This window comes from Esox lucius, chromosome 24 (genome assembly GCF_011004845.1).
Source record: "Esox lucius isolate fEsoLuc1 chromosome 24, fEsoLuc1.pri, whole genome shotgun sequence".
In the NCBI taxonomy this organism is placed as follows: Eukaryota; Metazoa; Chordata; class Actinopteri; order Esociformes; family Esocidae; genus Esox; species Esox lucius.
In genome coordinates, this window is record NC_047592.1 from 21,270,828 (window position 1) to 21,295,469 (window position 24,642).

General features: G+C 39.1%; 1 protein-coding gene and 2 long non-coding RNA genes across 3 annotated transcripts in view; 2 read left to right on the forward strand and 1 right to left on the reverse strand.

The window, feature by feature from the left end:
• Nucleotides 1-24,642, forward strand: part of LOC105010062 (serine/threonine-protein kinase Nek4-like) — a 717,288-nt gene that overhangs the window by 104,337 nt on the left and 588,309 nt on the right. The window lies entirely within an intron of this gene.
• On the forward strand, nucleotides 19,976-20,920 carry LOC117593938. The gene is made up of 3 exons (XR_004575400.1): nucleotides 19,976-20,081; nucleotides 20,415-20,535; nucleotides 20,664-20,920. It is a non-coding gene; the product is annotated as an uncharacterized LOC117593938 (long non-coding RNA).
• Nucleotides 22,001-23,484, reverse strand: LOC117593943. Its single transcript, XR_004575413.1, has 3 exons — nucleotides 23,377-23,484; nucleotides 22,233-22,236; nucleotides 22,001-22,072 (listed from the first exon to the last, which is right to left on the reverse strand). It is a non-coding gene; the product is annotated as an uncharacterized LOC117593943 (long non-coding RNA).

The following is a 24,642-nucleotide window of genomic DNA, read 5'->3' on the forward strand; positions in this document are numbered from 1 at the left end:
GAATCGTCCTAACTTTCCCCCACCCGTGTCCCTTCCACCTCCGTCACTATTCCACTCAGGAGGGATTCCCCAACAATACCTGCAAGTCGCTGGTCAAGAGGGTTGGGCTCCGGTGTCCCCTTTCCCCCACCTGTGACACAAACACTTTGTCTCTGTAAGGCGATGTCCTTTATGGCCTCCACTTTAATGTGACATCACTTTTTAATATCTGGGATGCTCCAACCTTCTGAGCCAGCTTCATTCAAAGAGTTCACCACTTGCTGCCACCCAAATGCCTTTTTGGCATTTGTAATGCCCACACAGTGTCCACCACACAATATATTTTTTCGTTGTCAATCTATAGAATTATAATTTATAATCTCTACATTGCAAGAGCCTGTTTATTATCTTTTTGTCATAATAAAATACAATGGCTATTCTAGGGCATTGTGGTCGGGAAGTTTTTACTGAAGATTGTGAGTTCGATTCCGACAACTTTTGAGCAGCGAGTGAATGATATAAATACATTTTTATTTTTTACCTATCCACTGTAGAAAAAGAAACCGTAACCATGTTGCAAACACAAAACTCTACCATTGGTTCCACATTGGTGTGCTTAGCAAGTGGCCAATCTATTGGTGTCCGTGAATCTCTATGACAACCAGATCAGTGGCCCGTAGCTAAGAAATACACTTCGGTGTGACATCCTCCCCTCATAGTCCAACTGTCAAACTGAGAGAGGTGGTATTTTTAGAGCCCTGTAATGTGACTTCCTTTACAAATATGTTATTTTCCTTCTCTGTGTAAAACTGGGTCACTGTAGTAAGCAGATCCTAGACCTGATAACAAACAGTCCAATTGAAACGCATTATAACCAGTAGCTGAGTTTATTTTACTAAATACAAATTGCACCAATGATTATCTTTATTTGTAAGTTTCTTATTTGAGATTAACTTGTACCCTTGGGGCCGGTTTTACAGACACAAATTAAGCCTAGCCTTGTGTAACAGCTGGGCACAGACTAAGCCGTGTCGGCGGTTGCATTTTTATGTTCATTGTATTGTAGTTGTTGTTAATCTTTTTCTATGATTTGTTGTTTCAATCCCTTGTGTTCATTGATTTCCTCTGTGTCTAGTTTGCCCCTCATCACCTCCCTATTCAGTTTCCCCAGTTCCCTGTATCTCGGTCATTGTTTCATGTGACATGATTTGTTCAGGTAAAGTATTTTCATTAAACTCTGTTGTTCCACATCCTCTGACTGTGTCCTGCCTCCACCACATCAAGACGTTACACTTGGTTGTAATATCTGCTCCTCATGGCACCGCCGCTCCCCTTCCTCTCTGGAGTTTTAACCACCGTCAGGAGAGTGATGTCAGCAGCACATCCCGAGGACACACCTGTTTCCAATCACTGTTTAGTTGTTTATATTCTGTTGTTCACCCACAGCACCTCACAGATTATTGTTAGTCTGCTAGCTAATGTGCTGGTGCGCTTATTTTTTCCTTCCAAATAAAATAATTTAATGTGAACATTTGAATGTTTTGTTTTGTTTATTTTTCCTTTTTGCCTCTCTTTTACGCACTCGATATATTCGCACCATCACTGAATAATCCGTCCACCCTGAGGCACTTCTTCTTTTCGTTATTTTTTGGCTTTTTCCGTTCTTTTTTTTCTGTTTGTTTTTTCCTCCATCACCACCGATCCCGGGATGAGACTGAGCGGCTGTGATCGAGAGCAGTGTTGCCAACTTTTTAGCAAGTATTCAGACCCCTCTAGCAACTCTTTATCAAAAAAGCGACAAGCAAGAAATCTAGCGACTTTTTCAGGTGTTATTGGAGACTTTTGGAGACTCTGACGTGAAAGCACATATCGTTCTAGAGAGTCGGGATTGGTGCGAGCGGCTTATGTGTTTGAAGCAGGGGAATAGCACAGCCTCGGAATGTGCCCTGTGGTTCCGGTGGGTGTCCAGCGGGATGGAATGAGGCGGCTATGAGGACTCTTTCTGCAGGGGCTTGTGGACTGTGGTCCAGATGAAGCTGGCTTGTGTGAGTGGTTCCATGTCGCAGGACGCCTTCATCGCCAGGCGAATTGTCATTGATGGGCAGCTCTGGGACCATGACCGCCTGGTACATCGTCCCCATCTCTCACCCTCTCGGATGGAGCCTGGGCCAATGGAGTTGGGAATCACCAGGCTTTCTGCAGAGGTGCCATTTCAGGTCCTCGATTCCCATTCAGGCTTTGGATGTCCGTCCGGTGGGGTCCAGCTCGATTACTCACGTGACTCGCTCTTTCACGGTCACCATCAACGGCTGCCATCGAGAGAGACTGAAACTGCTGGTCATGACGTCATCCATACATCCCGTCATCCTGGGTCTTCCATGGCTCCAAAAGCATAACCCCAACATCATCTGGAGCAAACGGAAGATCCTGATGCCTGAGTAAAAACTGTGTCTGTGTTGATGCCTGTTAGAGCACAGAGACAACATTGAAAGATGTTTAGCGGAGCGGGAAAATGAACCCGGAGGGGAGTCAGTCAGCGATGAGTGGTAGTAAAGTCGGTTTCACTCACTCATCCTATTCTGGCCTGTGCTTTGGGCAGCAAGACACCAGAATCCTACCAGCAGGCCCATAACCAGGGTATTAATTATAGTGAGGTCCAACTTTTCAGAATGTTTAAGCTAATATGCTGCACACTTATACAATGTGATTTGAAGAAGGGTACCATTAAGCATAAATGACCAGAGCCATTATCACTGAAAAATAGCAACCAGTAATTCATTAATTCTTAGCTTAGCTGCTGCTTCACATACACACACATTTTTTTCAAATCTGTGAAACCATTATTGCTGAACCGTAAGATGTCTACTTTAGCCTTGTTAAATGCCATGAAAACAGTATGCATTGACATATGCATCTTCTGATTAAGAGTAATGTAGCCATGCATCAATATTTTCCCACTCAATATTGTACTTCATGTACATTTCCCCAAACGTTTGTTTTGGATAACTTTGAGGCTGTGTAGCTCCTTCAAAATTGTATTGAAGCAGGTGGAAATGATGTGTTCTCCCTGTCCAACCTGGTCTCAGAATGATGACGTAGACTATTTTACGTACATTTTAGGCAGAAGATATATTACGTGCAGTAAAATAACTTTAGAGTCGGAATGAACAAAAAAAGCAGTAACAGTGGTCCGAACTGGCAACCTGTAACTAGTATTGGTGAGTGGTGTTGTCACAACATAAGTTTGAAGTGTTTGAAGTGATTTTCTTTGTAATCCTAACCCATACCATAACCCTAACCTTAACCCCAGTGCTGTGATAGCTAACCTTAACCCAAACCCTAACCTGAACCCCAGAGCTGTGAGACGTAACCTTAAACTAACCTTTTTTGTTTCCTAACCGTAGCCCAAACCTTAACCCTAAACTTAACCCGGTCCAGTGAGATCTAACCTTAACCCCAGTGCGGTGATGCCTAACGTCAACGTAACGTTGATGATAAAATGCTTTTATAACATATACTAGCGACCTTGCTATTGCTGTTACTCAATTACTAAATCACCATGTCTAGTTTTTGCTGTTGTGTAAGGCGTCTGCCTTGTAATCCAAACGTTGCTGGTTTGAAACATAGGTCTAACATTTTGTCAAGAAATCATACGTTTGTCTGGCGTTCGTATTCTATTTTACGTTTTAATAGTGCTCGTAACATGTGTTCGTAAGATATGTTACATTTCAATAATTTCATAATGTATCATACATTTTGGTGGCGCATTGTAATGTAATCTAACGTAACGTCACATATCATACAAAATCGAGTGCCAAGGATTTTCGTAAAATAGTCTATGTAGGTTCCTGAGACCAGGTTGCCCTGTCTTTTCTTCCTGCTTCAGTCTCTCTGTGACAGTCTGGGTTCCTGTGTTCTCCCTGTCTGTTCTTTCTGCTTCAGCCTCTCTGTGACAGTTTGTATTCACCCTCTATTCTCCCTGTCTGTTCTTCCTGTTTCATTAACCCTTCTCTTACCTACTGAACACATTTTACCAGAAACCTTAGAATGGATTATAATTGATTAAATAATTAAAGACTAATATAAATTAAAATATATATTTGTATCAAATCCTTATGCCTTCTTTGAATGCATAGAAGGCCCTGACGTTACCCCACTCTTAAGTTCTGATCTAATTTCAGGGGAAACAATCCTATATTAGGTTTTATGAATGGAATTAAGTGCATTTAAAAGTGGGATTAAACAAACCTCCGTCCGTTGTTCTCCAGTTGGAAATGATCATTGATAATTGACACTACTGTAGTTCTCAGACTTAATGCTCATATGTGACCATGAATATTTGCATGTCAAAATCATCCCTTCAAGCCCCTGGGTAACATACAATGTCAAAGCATGAAACAACAATGTGAACCAAAATATTAGTAAGTATTACTGTAGATGATGTAGTCTCTCAGAATGTTTTTTTGTTTGTTGTTGCTCTCTTAGCTACTAAGAAAACGTTGGCTATAAAGATAGGACGTTTAGGACAATTTATGATTATTAGGAATTTGTTTATCAGAATGTGGAAATATGTTTTTCTTTAAATGAGATTTCAACAATCACTGATGGGCCTCCATCCATAACAGCTCCCTCATTGTAAATTCACTGACATGAACAAATGACATTAAATATTGTAGATATCATTCAAAAGCAAACGTTCATATTGATATTTCACACATTATGCAGTGAAATGATAGCACACATGTTTTACATATGTGTGCACCTATGCCAGCTAGATAAAGGAGCTCCCTGAACCCAATTCTGATGACATCATTCCATCTTCTTAAAATGATGAAGGAACCAGTCTGAGATCATGGAGTCAATCATAAGGAGAAGTTGGTCAGAAAAACATCAATTGTCAATATATGATTTTTCACTGTGTTGTCTCTAGATTCTTTCTCTATTTGTCTGAGTGACGCTGAAGAGGTGTGATCAAACCAGACTCTCATCATATAGGAAGTAAAGTGGTTTGTAAAGAGGACTGTTGTTCAGAGAGAGTTACTCGTCACCAAGACAGAATGGATCACACCTGGCCCTGTGTTCTACTATGTGAGTACTGACTTTGGATTTGTGTTTGAATGTTTGTTATGAACACAAAGTTCACTAAGGTTAATATTAGTACTCTATTACTGCAGCACAGTTTACATTAATTACATTACTAATGTACTGTAATGATGCAATTTATCTTCCTTGTAGTGTTGAATAACCTCATCTATTGTGGTCACTCTGAAGGTAATGGTAGATATTCATTAATTCACTCCATCCTCTTTTTATCCTCTTGGTCTCTGACAGCTTTTCCTTGTGTGACATAGGTGATTTAGTTTTGTTTGTATGATCTGTAAAAACATTGTTTCTATAACTTGACAGGATTGCAGCTGTTCAACAGTTCGATGTCTGCTTTGTCGTATTTTTCATTTCATAAAGTGTCACATGAGACAAGATTTCTCCGGATTATCTGAATCTTTTAATGATATTTTATACCGTAGATGATACAATCCCCAAACTGTCTGCAATTTTACAATGAGAAATGTTATTCTTAAATGGTTGCACAATTTGCCTACATAGTGTTTTACAGAGTGGGGAACCCCTCCCCATCCTTACTGACAGATGCTCTTTTTGAACCAAATCTTGTTACTGACATGTTTCCCAAATAACCTAATTAGTTATGACATGTTCTAAGTTTTTTTTGAATTACACAACTTCTCCAGTCTTATGTTGCCCCTGTCCCAGTTTTTTTAAATGTGCTGCTGGCTTGAAATTCATAGTAGGCATATTCTTTTCCAGATAAAATATAATTTCCCAGTTCCAATGTTTGATATGTTGTTTTTGTAAAATTTTCTGTTGAATACAGGGTTTACATGTTTTGCACATCATGGCATTATGTTGTTCTTTACATTTTACACAACATCCCAACGTTTTTGGAAACAGGATTGTACATTATTCTATCCACTGTGTCTGTGTAGGGATGCCTGCTGCTGTTCTGACCCTCCAGCCCAACTGGACCCAGATATTCATGGGAGAAACTGTCACTATGATATGTAACATACAGGAGGGAGACGTCACTGACTGGACATACACATGGTACAAGCATATTAAAGAAGGCTTTGGGGAAAACTTCTTAACGAGTACGGAGAATAAACACCAGATCAATGCTGCTGATTTGTCTGTCAGTGGTGTTTACAGATGTTGGGGTATAAACAGACGTAATGAATCTTCTATGTTTAGTAATAAAGTCCATCTGACCGTGACTGGTAAGTCATATCATTTCTCTTTCATCTTACCGTCTCCAGATTCATAATCACATGTCATGGGGATCCATTTTAAAATGCTTTTTCTAGTTAAAGAAAAATTTCTGTTTTTGCAGCCCTGTCCAAAGCTACATTAAATGTTAATCTAAACACTCCAAAATACCATGAAGAGACAGTTGTATTAACCTGTTCAGTGGAGTCTGAAACTGACTGTAGATATAAATGGCATAAAGGAAGTTATTATCCCAGTCTGACAGACACACTGTAATAGGTGACACCCTCACCATCAGTAGAGCTGCTGAGTCTGACCAGGGTCTCTACTGGTGTCAGGGAGAGAGAGACTCCAGACCCAAATCTACCTCCATCAGTCAACCTGTCAGTATCACTGTGAATGGTGAGTTACTTCTGTGTGTTTTTGTCAGACAGATGGACACTATTAATATTGAGTCTATGGTCTGTGTGAATATTAATGTGTACGGATAGTGTAAATTCAAACATTATTGTAATTATTATTAAAAATAAGATAACTCAATCTAATGTTTTATTCTTTCCCTCATAATGTCAATAAGCCCTAAGTAAACAGCCTAACATATTGTTATTTACACACCTGAGAGTCACAACAACAACAGGTGGGCTATCAGGACTCTCCAAGTAATGGGTTACAGCTGCATCTTAACACAACCTGACCCCCTAAATATTTAGTACTTATAATAGAGTTTCATCATTGTCCTGGTCAGGGCCAGATATCTCATGTCAGTCATAATTCATTAAACCTGAGAACAAAACACTGAAATTAAATCAAGACACACTACTAGGATGTACCTTCATCTTAGGTTTAGGATCTCATATTGGATCTTATTGGACTCCAACTGATGTATAGAGCAAAGTAAGTACTTTAGATTCAAGCGTGAGAGTTTTGAAATGTGGATGAAGTATTATCAAGACAATAAAGTATAACTGAGTTCTTTAATAGCTGTCCATGACGTGTGGGAGAAAGTCAGTTGCTAGCTGAGGTGGGAGTCCCCTTTACATCAGGAAGTACAAAAAAAGAAATACCTATCAATAGCAATGGTGTGAAAAACAAAAGACCACATGGAAGTCATGACCTGATGTTTCAACCTGAATCACACAGGATACTTGTTAAAGGTGTACAGTGTAGAATCCTGCCTCTAATGTTAACAAGTCTGAATTTAACAACAACATGACCTGACTCGACTTGTTTTCTTTTCCCCTCTCACTTACCAAACAAGACCAGAAAAGTATTAACTAGACCAGGATGGTTTAGTGTGGGGGGATAGTATTAACTAGTTCAGGATGGTTTAGTGTGGGGGATAGTATTAACTAGTCCAGGGTATTTTAGTGTGGGGGGATAGTATTAACTAGTCCAGGATGGTTTAGTGTGGGGGGATAGTATTAACTAGTCCAGGGTGGTTTAGTGTGGGGGGATAGTATTAACTAGTCCAGGATGGTTTAGTGTGGGGGGATAGTATTAACTAGTCCAGGATGGTGTAGTGTGGGGGGATAATATTAACTAGTCCAGGGTGGTTTAGTGAGGGGGGATAGTATTAACTAGTCCAGGATGGTTTAGTGTGGGGGGATAGTATTAACTAGTCCAGGGTGGTTTAGTGTGGGGGGATAGTATTAACTAGTCCAGGATGGTTTAGTGTGGGGGGATAGTATTAACTAGTCCAGGGTGGTTTAGTGTGGGGGGATAGTATTAACTAGTCCAGGATGGTTTAGTGTGGGGGGATAGTACTGTGTGTAAAGTGAGTAAGAGAAGACTACAAGAGAGAAAGAATAAATGGGGAATATCTCAGGCACTCCAAACTATTTTGTAAAAAATATTTGAAACAATACCTAAAAACACTAACTGCAGATGTCATCTGGTCATTTTCCCTTGTATTAATGCTAATAGTGAAGTTAAAATATTACATACAGCTCCGGAAAAAATTAAGAGACCGCTGCACCTTTTTCTTTCCTTCCCAAAACAGCCGAAAAGGAATGTTTTGAGTGAGGAACAGAAGGGTTAAAAATAATAGACCACTGCAAACGCTTCTGTTCCTCACTCCATTTCAACAGTATTGGAAAGGAAAGATAAGGTGCAATGGTCTCTTAATTTCTTCCGGGGCTGTATGGCTCCTTTAACAGGATAGTTATCATCAAAGGCCTAAGATATAGCATTCGCTATATCACCTTTGAACAGAGTTCACTTCTTTGAGAAAAAGACTACAAACACAATAATGCAGTTAATGGTTTAAATCCAACCTTAGACAGAGAAAACTATTTGGCGAAATGCAGTTGGTTTATAGTTTCATTTAAAATGTTATTCATGAAACAGATTCTATTAATCCGAGTGACTTATAGTAAATAAATACATTTTAAAAGAGCTAGGTGAAACAACAACACGATTTACTAGTAAATGCATTGTAATCAATTCATTATTTATGTTCAAAAGTCAGTGCTGGAAAGAAAGACCATAAGAATACATTTAAACCACAGTCACTCTGACCTGTTCAGTTGAGTCCTACAGTGACTGCAGATATAAGTGGTACAAAGAGAGTATTGATAAAGTAGTATCCCAGTCTAGTTCCAGTAACCCTTACACCATCAGTATAACTTCGGTGTCCGACCAGGGCCAGTACTGGTGTGAAGGACACAGAGTGTCTAGACCCACATCTTCACAACAAAGAAGACATTACTCTCACTGTTCTAGGTCAGTTTTTTGTTCTATGAGTCTCTTTGCTGTCAAACAGAGTAAATCATGTAGACTGGGTCAATCCATCAATCTTTAGTTATCGTATTATATTTCCTTGAGAACATCATTGCTAAGAAACTTTTTTATCAGATGTTTGTCTTTATATAACTGTTTCTACTGATCTGCCCATCAATGGTACAGGTACGCATCAATGTCACTAGTGAGTTCACTATTAAAACTCTACCACTAACTTGTTGTTGGTTGGTAGCAAAGATGTGTAAGTATTAGTGTGTGTTTGTTAACATGATCTTTTAACTCAAACCAATTCCAACAGGTAATAAGCCAAAGGCTACAATGAGTTCAGACCAAAAGGATGTATTGACAGGAGACAGTGTGACACTGACCTGTACTGTAGAGTCTTCTGGATGGATGTTTTACTGGTACAGACACAGACAAGACTCTGAACCAGTGGCTACAACCTCTGGATCCTCCTACACACTCAGCCAGGTCAGTGTCTCTGATGGAGGACAGTACAGGTGTAGAGCTGGGAGAGGAGACCCTGTCTACTACACCCAGTACAGTGAACCAGTCCACATACAGGTTACTGGTGAGTCTAACACATTTAATAAAATTACTTAACTGAAGGTATTCTAAGGTATCACATTTTAATGACTATCGGTAATATTAAATTACTGCGATTGTAATCATTGTAGGACATATTGATAGGTGGGATTGTTGACGTGCTGTACGCTGCCTGCTGTAACCTACCTGGCTACCTGCCAAACATTTTCGAATTTACTCTATATAAACTAATTAGTCCAAATTCCACTTTTATCTGTTGACCTCTTACCCAACTTTATTACACCGGGACTCTTTTTGGACATAATTAACAGAGCTACTCAACCCTGAACACCCGAGGCTAAGTATCATTAAAATGCCTTATCACTGTAATTGTTGTTACAACACGGAGAACTATCGTTTTCAGGTAAAGATAGCAGTGTTAGAGGCTCGGCCTCTAGTTAGTGTAGAAATTGAAAAAAACTGTGTCAGTGCCACCAGGAAGAAACACTAGTGTTGTTAGCCCCCCAGCACACCTCCTTCAGCTGGGCAAGAACTTTCTCTTGGTCTCTGGGAAGAAATGCCTTCGACCAGTTAAACCTGAATCGTTGCTAAATCCAACTGAGACTTTCAACAGGTTTTCCCCACTGGAGTCAGAGTCAAGGCCCGAGCCGTCTTTGGAGGGGAATGATCGGCAGACATGTTCTACCGGTGGCCTTGAAAAACTAAAAACTTTAGTCATCGGCGATTCCATTACCTGCAGTATTAGACTAAAGAATCAGCCGGCGATCGTACACTGTTTACTGGGGGGCAGAGACACCGACGTAGCCGCAAATCTATGGCTGGTGCTAGCAAAGTCTAAAACTGGCAAGTATAGAGAGTACAGAGATATTGTTATCCACGTTGGCACCAACGATGTTAGGATGAAACAGTCAGAGGTTACGAAGCAGAACATAGCATCAGCGTGTAAATTAGCAAGAAAGATGTGTCGGCATCGAGTAATTGTCTCTGGCCCCCTCCCAGCTAGGGGTGGTGACGAGCTCTACAGCAGACTTGCACAACTCAATCGCTGGCTGAAAACAGAGTTCTACCCGTCGCAGGAGGTAGAGTTTGTAGATAACTGGTTTTCTTTTTGGGACTCTCCCAGAAATAGGCCCAGGCCTGATCTGCTGAGGAGCGGCGGACTCCATCCTAGCTGGAGTGGTGCTCTTCTATTATCTAGGAACATTGACAGGATTATCACTCCTACCCTGCAAGTAACACGCCAGTGGCCCACTGGCGGCCCATTAGCTATTTGCCCACTAGCGTTTCTACAAAGCGTTTTTATTTATAATAATCCTTTATAATAATTTTGGTCATATCACAGATGACAATGAACTGAATAAAATCTAAACAATTTATTTCAAATAGTGCAAGATGCATACAAAAAAAACATGCATTATACAGCATGCATACAAAATAAGCATGTGCAAATTAATTCAAATAGAAATGTTACAAAATCAAATAGTGCAAGAAAACGTGTCCAGTAACAAATTACAGTATTTGAATGTGAAAGTACAAAATAAACATAATACAATAAAAAATAAACAAGGGCTAGAATGGCAGTAATACACATAAGTATGACCTAGCAGCAATCAATAGTTATTGAATATCAGATACATCAGTGCAATAAGCTAATGAATGGTGGCATAACACTACAACTATAGTCAAAATTAAGAACATTCACACAGAGCTATAAATATATTAGGAGAATAATGCAATCATATATATATATATAACACTGTACAGCAGCTGCAGCTTAGCAGCAATATTGGTTGTGCTGGCGATTTAATGTTAGTAGTGATGTTAGTAGTGCTGGAGACAAACACAATAATGCAGTTAATTGTTGAAATACCTTAGACAGAGATAACTATTTGATTAAATGGTGTTGCTATTTAGACTAATTAACATTTTAATCATTTAGCAGATGCTTTTATTCAGAGTGACTTACAGTAAATGCATACATTTTAAAAGAGCTAGGTGAAATAACCACACCGTTTAGTATTGAATGCATTCTAATCAATTAATTATTTAAAGTTAGTGCTGGAAAAAAGACCATACAAATATACATAAAACAAAATGAACAAAGTTAACAAATACAGCTCCGGAAACAATTAGGAGACCACTGCACCTTTTTCTATCCTGACCAAAAAAGTTGAAAAGGAAAGTTTTGAGTGAGGGACAGAATCTTTCAATTTGCAGTGTTCCCTTAATTTTAACACTTAAGTACCTCACCCGGAACCGTCCTTTTCGACTTCTTTGGAAAGGAAAGAAAAAGGTGCAGGGGTGTCTTATTTTTTTCCGGAGCTGTATATGGTAGCAGTGAAACTATTTTTAGTGTTCTAAGAAAGGTATGTTTTTAGATGCTCACCAGATAACAAAGTCATTCTCAAATACCTCTTTGGTTTATCCCACCCCCCTCTCCCTTTCTTTACTAAGTGTAGAATGGATGAGAAATAAATGTCCAACTGTTGTAGTTGCTCTGATAATTGTTGTTTCTACAGATCTACCAACAGCCTCAGTGAGTGTCTCTCCTCATGGTCTCCTCTACTCTGGAGAGATTGTTACTCTGCAGTGTGACATATCAGTCTACACAGACTGGACATACCGATGGTACCAAAACAACCAACCACTTCCCACTCAGACAAATAAAACCGTCAGATACATCATCCCCATCATAAAGACAGGTCAGACTGGTCTGTACAGATGTGATGGGATGAGGACAGAACGACCCCAGAGGTCACAACCCAGTAATGACCTCTCCATCAGTGTGACTGGTAAGTTCACTATTATACTCTATCAGTTATTACATGTTCATTATTATATGTTTCATTTTTAAAGATGTAATTAATAACCATGCCATTAGGTTATGTGTCTCTGTTTTTACAGCTCTGCCTAAAGCTACACTGTTGGTAAAGCCAAACCCAGTGTATCCTGGAGAGACAGTCACTCTGACCTGTTCAGTTGGGTCCTACAGTGACTGGAGATATAAGTGGTACAAAGACAGTAAAGATACTGTAGTATCCCAGTCTGACAGACACACAGTAACAGGAGACACTCTCACCATCAGTAGAGCTGCTGAGTCTGACCAGGGTCTCTACTGGTGTCAGGGAGAGAGAGACTCCAGACCCAAATCTACCTCCATCAGTCAACCTGTCAGTATCACTGTAAATGATGAGTTACTTCTGTGTGTTGTATTAACCTGATCAGTGGAGTCTGACAGTGACTGGAGATATAAGTGGTACAAAGACAGTAATGATAATATAGTATCCCAGTCATCACAACTCAGTGTTTCCCTCCACATCAGTGTTATTGGTGAATTCAATATTGACCTCCTAAGACCTGAGCTTTGATAATGTATACATTTTTTATTTCTCTTAGCTATTTGGGATTAGTAGGACCTGATAAGTATAATGTGTAACCACTGTCTTTGCACTGGAAGTACCTTTTGAAAAAACAATAATGTCCTCATATGATGACATTGGGTTTATTTGACCACATAACACAATAAAGTCACCAATGTGTAACTCAGTAGAAAACTGCTAATTTCAACTGTTAATATCAAAATAGAACTTGAACAAATGTACAAACAGTGTGAGTGAGTATATGTATGTGTGTGTGCATTTCAATGCCGGAACATGGCTGTCCATGTCATGTGGGAGAAAGTCAGTTGCTAGCTGAGGTGGGTGTCCCCTTTATATCAGGAAGGACAAAAAAAGAAATACCTATCAATAGCAATGGTGTGAAAAACAAAAGACCACATGGAAATCATGACCTGATGTTTCATCCTGGCAGACAGGACACTTGTTAAAGGTGCACAGTGTAGAATACTGCCTCTAATGTTAACAAGACTGAATTTAAAAAAAAAAAAATTCCCCTTAACTTACCAAACAAGACTGGAAGATTATTAATACTTAGTGTGGGGGGATAGTATTAACTAGTCCAGGATGGTTTAGTGTGGGGGGATAGTTTTAACTAGTCCAGGTTGGTTTAGTGTGGGGGGATAGTATTAACTAGTCCAGGATGGTTTAGTGTGGGGGATAGTATTAACTAGTCCAGGGTGGTTTAGTGTGGGGGATAGTATTAACTAGTCCAGGATGGTTTAGTGTGGGGGATAGTATTAACTAGTCCAGGATGGTTTAATGTGGGGGGATAGTATTAACTAGTCCAGGATGGTTTAGTGTGGGGGGTAGTATTAACTAGTCCAGGGTGGTTTAGTGTGGGGGATAGTATTAACTAGTCCAGGATGGTTTAGTGTGGGGGATAGTATTAACTAGTCCAGGATGGTTTAATGTGGGGGGATAGTATTGACTAGTCCAGGGTGGTTTAGTGTGGGGGGATAGTATTAACTAGTCCAGGGTGGTTTAGTGTGGGGGGATAGTATTAACTAGTCCAGGATGGTTTAGTGTGGGGGGATAGTATTAACTAGTCCAGGGTGGTTTAGTGTGGGGGGATAGTATTAACTAGTCCAGGATGGTTTAATGTGGGGGGATAGTATTGACTAGTCCAGGGTGGTTTAGTGTGGGGGGATAGTATTAACTAGTCCAGGGTGGTTTAGTGTGGGGGGATAGTTTTAACTAGTCCAGGATGGTTTAGTGTGGGGGGATAATACTGGGAGTTTTTATAAAGTGAGTATGAGGAGACGACAAGTGAAAAAGAATAAATGAGGAATATCTCAGGCACTTCAAATTATTTTCTATAACATATTTAAAACAATAACTAAAACATTAACTGCAGAAGGCATCTGGTCATGTTCTTTTATTTATGCTAATAGTAAAGTGGACATTTTTCATATGGCCCCTTTAACAGGATAATGCTTCTAGCCTTCAAACGGAGGTAAACATTTCTAGTCTATTCAAATCATGAAGGGCCAAAGGTGGAAGAACTTTAATTTTGCTCCTTTAGAAGTGTTCAATATACAACCTTTGAACAGAGTTCACAGTAACACTTTACAATAAGGATACAGTAATAATGATTATTAAATGCATTAATTGACATGGATTCATGACGTATTAATGCATCTATAAAGCCTTGATTATGTGTGCATGTGTTAATAAACATATTAACTAAGTATTAGTTAACTGTTGGAACACATATCAACAAACATTAACTAATACATGAAAACATAGTGTAAACTAATAGTTAATTAAGGCATCTACAAATAATGAACTGTGTGTGGTTGTGTCAATAAACATGTTACCAAATGAATAGGTAACTAATAAGACATGTTAAAAAATATCTATCAATAAATCAATATATTGCAATCCAAATCTTAATTGATGCAATTTATCATTGGTGTGCATGTGTTAATAAACATGAATATATCTAGCTAACAGTTGAATGGCCCAATAGCAAACATGAATTCATACATACATTTAAAAGATTTCATGATGACATAATGCAACTACAGATTTATGATTTGGTGTCCTTCATCATAGCGAAAACAATTAAATGTTTATTATTGAACATAATCAGTTCAAATGAAGTCATTTCTTAGAAGGCAACATATAGAATAACCCTAATTCCTTTAACAAACAACACCTTTCCCCCAACTACTGTCATTTGTTGCTGAATACTGTCCAGTCACAGAAGCCAGGCTTTGTTGTCAATCCTGTGTATTATTTCTTCATGATATGTCATGAAGTTCAAGAACTCATGTGTTACACTCCTAATGTATTGCTTAGTTATCACATGTATAATTCTGCTGTTTCAAGAATCTATTATATATATATATATATACTTTAAACATGCTTGAATGTTCTCACAAAAAATGCATTTCAAAGTAATATTACCCAAATGTCTGATGCTTTTTATAGTATTTTGTGCAAAAATGCAGATCTCATTTATTCATGCTAATGACTGTAAAGTAGAAATGTATTGTATTTAAAATGTGTCTGTAATGCTTAACTCATCTATTTCTTAGTTATCTTCTAGTTTATTAATGCTTTTAGATGATTATGAACTGTTACATACTGATAATTAATAATTAGTTAAGGTAATGTGTTATCCTTATTGTAAAGTCATGACTATTCATTTGTGTATTAATTGCTGAATAAAGCTTGCAAATGGGTATAAACTATTAAGTACTGATAATTAAGTATTAGTTAAGTACATTTGTAATCCTTATTGTAAAGTCACAACTATGTATTTGTTTATTAATTGCTTAATAGAATTTGCAAATGGTTATAAACTATGAAGTACTGATAATTAAGTATTAGTTAAGTACATTTGTAATCCTTATTGTAAAGTCATGACTATTCATTCGTATATTAATTGCTTAATAAAGCTTGCAAATGGGTATAAACTATTAAGTACTGATAATTAAGTATTAGTTAAGTACATTTGTAATCCTTATTGTAAAGTCACGACTATTTATTTGTTCATTAATTGCTTAATAGAACTTGCAAATGGTTATAAATCGATAATTAAGTATTAGTGCAGTACTTATCAGACACACAGATTTCTGATTTTTCTTTTATTACAACAGAACAACATCAACAAACAAGAAAATAGGGCATGAGCATTGAATTTGAAATAAATAATGGTCCTGGTAAAAATAATAGATGAAAACAAATAAGTGTGCCCTATATTTATCAACTGCTTAAACAAAAATTTCAAATGAACTCAGCTTCTAAAGCTAATTGTTTGTTTTGTTAGGTAACAGCTTCCTTTCTGTCTTCATGTTCTTGACAGCAGCCGAAATTTCGGCATCCTCATCTACAGCTTTCTTGCACCTATTCGCAAACACTGCAAGTTTGTCTTTGCCATGAGCTTCCAGGAGGGCACTGTACTTGTTAGGTGCCGCAATGGCCAACTCTGCAATTGGTGCAGTAAGAACAATGGTGTTTCGGTCCACGCCATACTTTTTAAATGCACCTGACATGCTTTTACCCTTACAAAAAATGTTCAGAAAATTTTTGTATCTTGCCACAACCTCTGCAGGGCTGCCAACTGAAACAAGAGAGAGAGTTATTAAAAAAGTGTACGTTTTAAAATGTGTATGGCTTGCATATAACTTTTTTTTAACTTGAGATATACCCCTTTGTCGGCTTGACCCAGCATCTTTTCACTTCCTAGATTTCTTCTTTCTCTTCTTTTCTTTCCTCCCCTTCTTGGAATACTTCTTTTTTCTTCTTTCTGTCTTCAGAGGAAGAATCAGAATTGGAGGATTCGGAGGAATCTGACGAGTCTGATTCAGATGATGACTCTGACTCCTTGACGGTTGATTCTTTCTTTCAGTCAGTCAAAAACGAACTCTCCGTGTTCTTTGCTAAAAGAGACACCAAACTCACTTACACATTTTGAACGCTACATCAACATTTTGACAACTGGTTTCATTCATTATAAAATTGGTTATTAATTTTGTACAATATTTAATGAATAAAAAACTCACTGCCTGCCAGCTGAGCTCTCAGAAAATCTCTCTCATCTGTAAGGTCTTGCACTTTCTCCTGCAGGTTGTGTGCCTTCAGCTTCCACAATTCCACTTCAGCTTTTGATTTAGCCAATACTGCATGGAAGGTGGGTGCTGCTGCAGCCTGTGTACCTGCATATATATTTTATATAGTCACATGTTGTGACCTCAACCAGGCTGTTTTTTAAACCCTTGATGTTCCACTGAGAGGGTAATCGTCATGACGTTGCCACAATGCAAAGTAAGAAGCTTATTTACATATACAGTATCTCACAAAAGTGAGTACACCCCTTACATTTTTGCAAATATTTGATTATATCTTTTCATGTGACAAAACTAAAGAAATGACACTTTGCTACCATGTAAATTAGTGAGTGTACAGCTTGTATAACAGTGTAAATTTGTTGTCCCCTCAAAATAACTCAACATAAAGCCATTAATGTCTAAACCGCTGGCAACAAAAGTGAGTACACCCCTAAGTGAAAATGTCCAAATTGGGCCCAATTAACCATTTTCCCTCCCTGGGGTCATGTGACTCATTAGTGTTACAAGGTCTCAGGTGTGAATGAGGAGCAGGTGTGTTCAATTTGGTGTTATCGCCCTCACACTCCCGGGTCACTGGAAGTTCCACATGGCACCTCAATGCAAAAACCTAATTGTTGCTCTACATAAAGATGGCCTAGGTTATAAGAAGATTGCCAAGACCCTGAAACTGAGCTGCAGCACGGTGGCCAATACCATACAGCAGTTTAATGCAAGGTCTCTAACATCCACCAGCTCTGTGATGTCATCATGGAGGAGGGGAAGACCCACACAGCAGTAGACTCCTACGCGGATCCGCATCCAAGTCGCGAAACCCGCGTGACTGTCACATTCGTTTTGGCACCGCCCAGAGGATCCGCTCCGCCTCCGGGCAGCGCGGTGAATTCTACTGTCCTACACTGGACCCGTGTCGGATCCGCAGAAGTGGACGCGCCTTTACTGTAAAGGTTGAACTACAACCTCTTGGTGTGCTCTTGCTACGCCGAGACAAGAGTCATATCAGTGGAGATTTTCTTTCTTGGGACACGGTTGCGCTGAACTATCTGAGTAAGTGTATTGATTTATTGCGACATTCACAGCAAACATAGGCCTTTGTGTTTTTTTGCTCATCATGTATAATGATTGTAATGACGTTGTTTGATATTAGGACTTTTGTGCAACATGCTATTGTTAGCTGAGAGATTATGATGACATTGTAGCCCATTTGATTTAAAATGGGATAGTCATTTTGGCAGAATATGTTATGGTAGTGTGATAAAGACTGGTTTGGTCTGTTTTAATGTGTCGCTGCTATCCATATGTAGCTTATGCTATGTTAGCAGCATGTAGCTTTCGCAAGTATTGATAATGCCTATATATAGCTATATGTTTGAGTTCACGTTTGCGATGCAAACCTATAGCTGATAAATTGGCACTGGTATTTCAGTCAATGAAGTGGGGTCAATTATTACAGTCAGTGAAGCACTTGTCTGCTATGATAGCTAGCAGGTACAATTTTAGCATGTTTAGTTTCTAGCTAGCTGTGCATTAAGTTTGCATTTTGTCAAGTTTGGTCTCATGTGTAGTGTCTATCTGTCATCCTCTTTATAATGAAAATCAAGCTTCGGCATTTTAATCACTGTTTAAGTCGGTTCAGACAACTAATGGGTATTGGCGCCTGTTTGAACGTCAAGAAGTACGGGCTTTTCTGCTAATGGTTGCTACCGACCATTACTTTGAAACCATTCAGCAAATACACAGTACATATGGAGATTTAACATCACCGCTCATTTTACACAACGTTTAAAATGAGCGGCTAGTAATGAGTGAACATTACTAACTAGCTAGCTACGTTTTTCATGTTGGTTTTGAGCGGTAGGCTCCCCCACTAACCTAGAAAATGGTTTCAAAACAGTAACATTAGCTAGCTAGCTAATACGGAGGAATACTCCATGCAGCGGGGGAGTCAGAGGCAGAGGGACAGTCACCGCAGCGTTAGCTAACGTTAGCTTCTTGTTTCATCTGGGGTCTAATAAACAGTCTAGTTTGTAGCAATGAAACAGACAACACCACTATTCAACAATGTTTTTATTTAAATACAACATTAGACATGATAACTTTTACACACCTGTTAAACGTGTCTTTCTGAAATGTCTCTTTTTTAGAACAAAAATGAATAGAAAGACTGTGCCTGTCTCCTTATCAACCTTAAGACGAAGGACACGTGTAGACGTTCAAAAAAGGCATCATCAAATCAAAAAACTGGAATAGGGGCAGATGACTGAGTTCTTTGAGGACACTGCCCCACCCTCTTTAGCTGCACATGCAATGCCAGAGGTGCAAGTTGTTACTGAAGATGACATGGAATTGGAGGCAGATTTTGATGTGTACATTACTCTGGATGAAAATTTGCTGTAAGTATTTCACAAAAGTTGGTATTTTTCCATGTATACACAACACCCATTAATTCATGTTTTCAAAATACGAGATGAAATATTGTCCCTCAAAATGCCATGGGGAAATGATATTTTATGCTGAATTTAACATGCATTGACATGTCCCACCATTCTCAAAACCATTGACCGTACATAGTCCACTATATTATTTGCATTATTCAATGATTTTTGTGAGATTATGAAACAACACCCCAACACATTCTGCCAAAAAAAATGCAATAGTACTCTACGGTTGAGCTGAAGTTCTACTTGACCATTATGACCTGTACTTTTTCCTTCCTTATACTACTTCCCACTTTGGGGCACCATTCAGGTTAACTTTCAGCCCATCTTACTTGCTTATTTGTATACATTGTAGGCCTATACTTGTGCATGCTTTAGTCCATGTTATTCCTTTTTTGATGATGAATAAATACCCTTTTTCTTTCTTTCTACATTAAGGATGCCTTTTCATCTAATTGAATTTCAGGCAAGCGAGGACATTGCTTTTGTGCCAGTTGACTGGTATGATGACGGGATGGTGTACTGGCCCAGCTTTAAGAGCACTGAACGTGTGAAACGGGCAGCTGCTAACGAGGAGGAGCATGAGCCAAACTGGCCAAGATATGACGTAAAGGTCGTCAGAACTTGTGGTATGCCAATTCATAAAATTATTGTTTAAAAATAATTTCATGGTTGCTTCTCCTTATGCTTGGAATAACGTATTCTTTCTATTTTCAGAAAATGCACATGAAATTGTCTTTGCCTTGCATTGTTTAAAATGTTCAATTTATATCTGTTGATGCTATTCTTGGCCAGGTCTCTCTTGTAAGAGATATTGTGTTCTCAACGAGACCAACCTGGTTAAATAAAGATAATAATAATAATAATAATGATACTAACAATTATCATCATCAATAATAATATTCTGTGCAGCTCTACAGCTAATTTGAAACTCATGTTTATTTTGACATATTTCATTTTAGACAACTACAAAGACGCCATCAGGCTAATGAATCAATATCAGACCGGCTGCAACGCCTCTGAGCTACAGTCTGAGGCAGAGCAGGAGGGATAGCTGCCAGAGAAACGAGTCAGGAAGCCAATGTAAGTGGGTTCGGTCTTGTTTTTGTTATGTTTCTACAGTAATAGGAAGGTTATTTCCTGTAGCATTCAAAAATACTATTTGGCAATTTTGGGATTGCAATAACCAAAATGATATGGTTACTTAACAGCCATCGTTTTGGGGACTGATGAGAGTGAAGAAGAGCCAGAAAATTGTGACTTAGCTTCTCTGAGGTCGCCACGACCTTCCAACTCGGCTGGTGTATCAGTTGGAGCCTCAAGCCCAAACCAATTACACTGGCAGAGTAAGGAATAATCTCTTAACATCAAAATAACAAAATCATAATATTAATAATATAGATATGGTTTACCTTGTTAGTGCTAAAGATATTCCCCTCTCCTTGTATCCATTCCTCCAGCTCCACCATCTCACAGAGTGCCAGGCAGCAGAGTCACTACTCCTCAACCTGGAGGAAACTGTCTAGGTAAAGGGGCCCCGTCTAGATTAATTGTTTTTCACTGGCAATCCATTCATGGGGTTGAAATAGGTAGTTCATACCAAAATGTTGAAACATACAAATTCACGTTCCCCATGACCAGAGATTTTGTGTTTGCCATTGTTTGGCCCTGTAGCTCGCAGCATACCATTGGTTAACAGATCACAACCATTTAATAGCAATTTCTCTCCCTTAGCACCTGACCATGGGGCCAGACCGCAACACCCTTCACCACCTCAACTCCCTGCACCTGTATTTAACATGAGGAGAGTTACTCAAGGTAGGGACTGATTTCTGAAATATTAGTGAATTGGAAGGCCCCAAAGTGTATTATAAGTCATGGTTAACAGATGACTACCATTTAATTAAAAATAATTCCCACTCTCTCACACCACCCAACTCACTATGGGCCAGGAACGGCAGTCCCTCCTCAACTCCCTCCACCTCCCGCACCGGCCCTCAACATGAGGCGAACAGAGGAGCCCTCTTCAAGCCTGGCCTACAGACCAACATGGTGAGGGGGAGGAATGACCGATACCATTCCCTGCTCTGGTGAGCCCTAACTGACAAATCCATAGGGGCATTCTGTGCCACAGATTTTGGAAAAACATCCCACAACCATCACATATTTTCATAACTTTTGTCATTAACTATTGTCAATAACTAAGGTTAGTATAATGAGTAATGAGGAGAAACACTGAAACGTGATATATTTTATCCACTACATTTTAGCTATATTTCATGTGTGTCAACAGCGACTGAGGTCCACATCCTTAGCCTACTGGAGACCATTAAACAACAACAAGACCAGCTTGTGGCAAAGGTGAACTACCTCAGCAGCAGGCTGAACAGCACCCCGGGGCCAGATGTTGGGATGCCGGACAATATCCAGTTTCCCCTGGAACAATTGGAGGCAGTGGAGGCATTTGAAATGTTTTTAAAGGAACCGTCAAATGGCCCAGCTCGACAGAGCGTGGTGAGTTTTCTTACTTAATATGAATCTGGCCTTTAGGTTTATTGATTGTCCATGATTATTGCAAATATTCTATTGAACAGCCCTGAACAGGCCTGTCCTGATCCGCCTTTTCCCAGTGGTTAGATTCTGTCAGTGAGTGACAATCTCCCTCGTTTGACATTGTGTGTAAAGGTGGCACAGGTTCATGAGGGTGTGAGCCAAGTGCATGTTGAGACAATAATCCAAGAGAACAGGATTTTTAGCAAAGAAGTTTTCTGTCTTTCTACATTTCTGGACGCTTTCAACGGGAACTAAAACATTTTAAATGCACCTTTAAATGCAACTTAAGCTGTCTATTTAAAACAAGATGTCTTTGCCTTTTAGATTTCTTCTTTGGCCAGCATTGGAGGTCAGGATGTGAAGAGAGTGACCTGGAACATCCTGGCCAGGCTCTTCACAGATGAGGTATCTCATCAGATAAACTGGAAGGGTGTTAATAACAAAAAGTCCTTCAGTAGGATGGCAACGAAGATCTTGCTTTTCAGTAAGTATATAATTCAAAGTCATATTAAATACGTTTGTAAATGTTGGGGCAGCCTTAAAAATCGTAACCATCTGTCAATATGACCATGTAGCCTTTGTTAAACTGGCTACTATACCATAGACTTTTTTACGTTTGTTTTTTTTAACTTGAAATGACTCCGCGAGCAGCTGATGGCTACTTTGCATATGCAAATTTTCAATCAGGAAGGCCTATGCCTGATTGACTGTTCAATGCAATAGTTAGTGCGTCTGTGAAAACCTGACACGGTCATTTATTTAGTAGGGGAAATGGGCTACTAAAAATATTCCTGTTAACTAAAAGGGCAGTGCAATAATGATAATAATAAAAAGCCTACCTTTCTGACATGTAGTAAATCTTTGAAATTGCTGTGGGATCCCCTCTGCTGTGAGACTCCCTCCTTTTGATTCCTTCAGTTTGTCGCTGGCGCTGTAAACTGGGTTGACCATGGGTGCGCTTCTAGAAAGTGGAGATGCTAACTTCCGGCACAGTCTTGGGCAAGACAGTGGCATACCTGTATTTGTGCGTAAGAGCGCAACTACGGTCGAAGTTTGGGGGTTGGAATCATAGTGGATTGTCATGTTATCGAAGTAAATGCACGCAAATGTATTGGCTGCCTGGTGGTTGTGATAGCTTCGCTCGCGTACATTTGTCTTGGCTCTCCATAATAATAATAAACACTGATGGAATGCAGTTGTGTGGTTTGTAAATGACCATGTGAGTTGTATTTTAATTTAGTGTTGCTTTTGGAATGGTTAATCTAACACTAAGGTCTCTGCTGCAACATATAGCTTGAATGTTAAGTTGCTTTGGATAAAAGCATCTGCTAACTGACGTAATGTAATGTTAACCAGGGCTGTAGTAGAGACTAAACGCAAGTAAATGGAGTTTACCCACCGCTCAAATGTCAGAAATAGAGTTTATCCATCTGTTAAGAGTTTACCTCCAAATAGAATCTATGTAGGACCCTACCAAACTTAAAATACGGATTTATCCACATACAATTGTGCTCTGATCAAATAACCATTTAATACCACTGATATTGTTTGAACATTTTGGATGTCTTTTTTTAAACATCCGATAGCGAAAGGTGCGGCAAACCTTACCCTGATCACAAATTCATAGTTTACCCACCTCTTATTTTAACCACCGCAACCCTGTTTATAACTTTATAATAATTTATAGTCATGTTTCTTTTTTTATTTAATCTCCTTAATACCTATCTCATATTGTATTGTGTAAGCATACTTGGCTTTGGATGCCACATACCATAATCATATCTGTCTGTTTGATTACAGGTGCTGTGAGGAAAAACACAGTGACACGGTCAGCCACGGACGCAGAGGTCACCAAGCACGCAATCAGGTGGTTCAACCTGGCAGCGGATCGGGCAACGAGGAGACGTGTCCCGCCTCAAGCCACACAAACGGAGTAATAAGAGAAATAAGCAATAAACAATATTTTTATTGAACTTCTTGTCGTTCACCAGTTATTCATTTTCTGATATTTTAGCTGTGCATTTCATTGAAGTTTTAGCCTAATGGATAAAATATTTTATGTCTGCACCGACCTGGGCCTATAAAGCACTAAATTAGGTTTTGACCACAAAATAAATTTAAAGTAGCTTAGCCAACGTGGGCTACTTAACAAAAACGGAATAGAAAGAACTTATAACTTTCCATAAATGTAAATGACAATTTTATATTTCCATTAAGTAGTGATTACTTTTGTACAGTGAATTGATGTCTTGACTTGAACCTTTTCTGTTAGGCCTATTGACAATATTGTTAGGTTAAAAATACAAGGCAATGCAGATTTAAGATTAGGTCTATATTGCTGGAGTAACCTAGACTAGGCCTAGTGATAGAAATCCCATGGTTTAGTTTATCCTATTTTTATCCTACAGCAAGAACAGTCCTAGGGATTTTGAAAATGAGAAAAACAGGTCCAAAACGGACCCGGGCCAGATGAGCCAGGAATTTTATGAGGCCATTACGGGTCCGCGGCGGATGTCTATCAATTAGCGGGTCCCAAATGGACCCGTCGCGGAGGCAAGGTTTTAATCGCGAATGCGGAACAGATGCAGCGCGGACCCGCCGCGGCGGGTCCGCGATCCGAATTCGTTGCGGATCCGT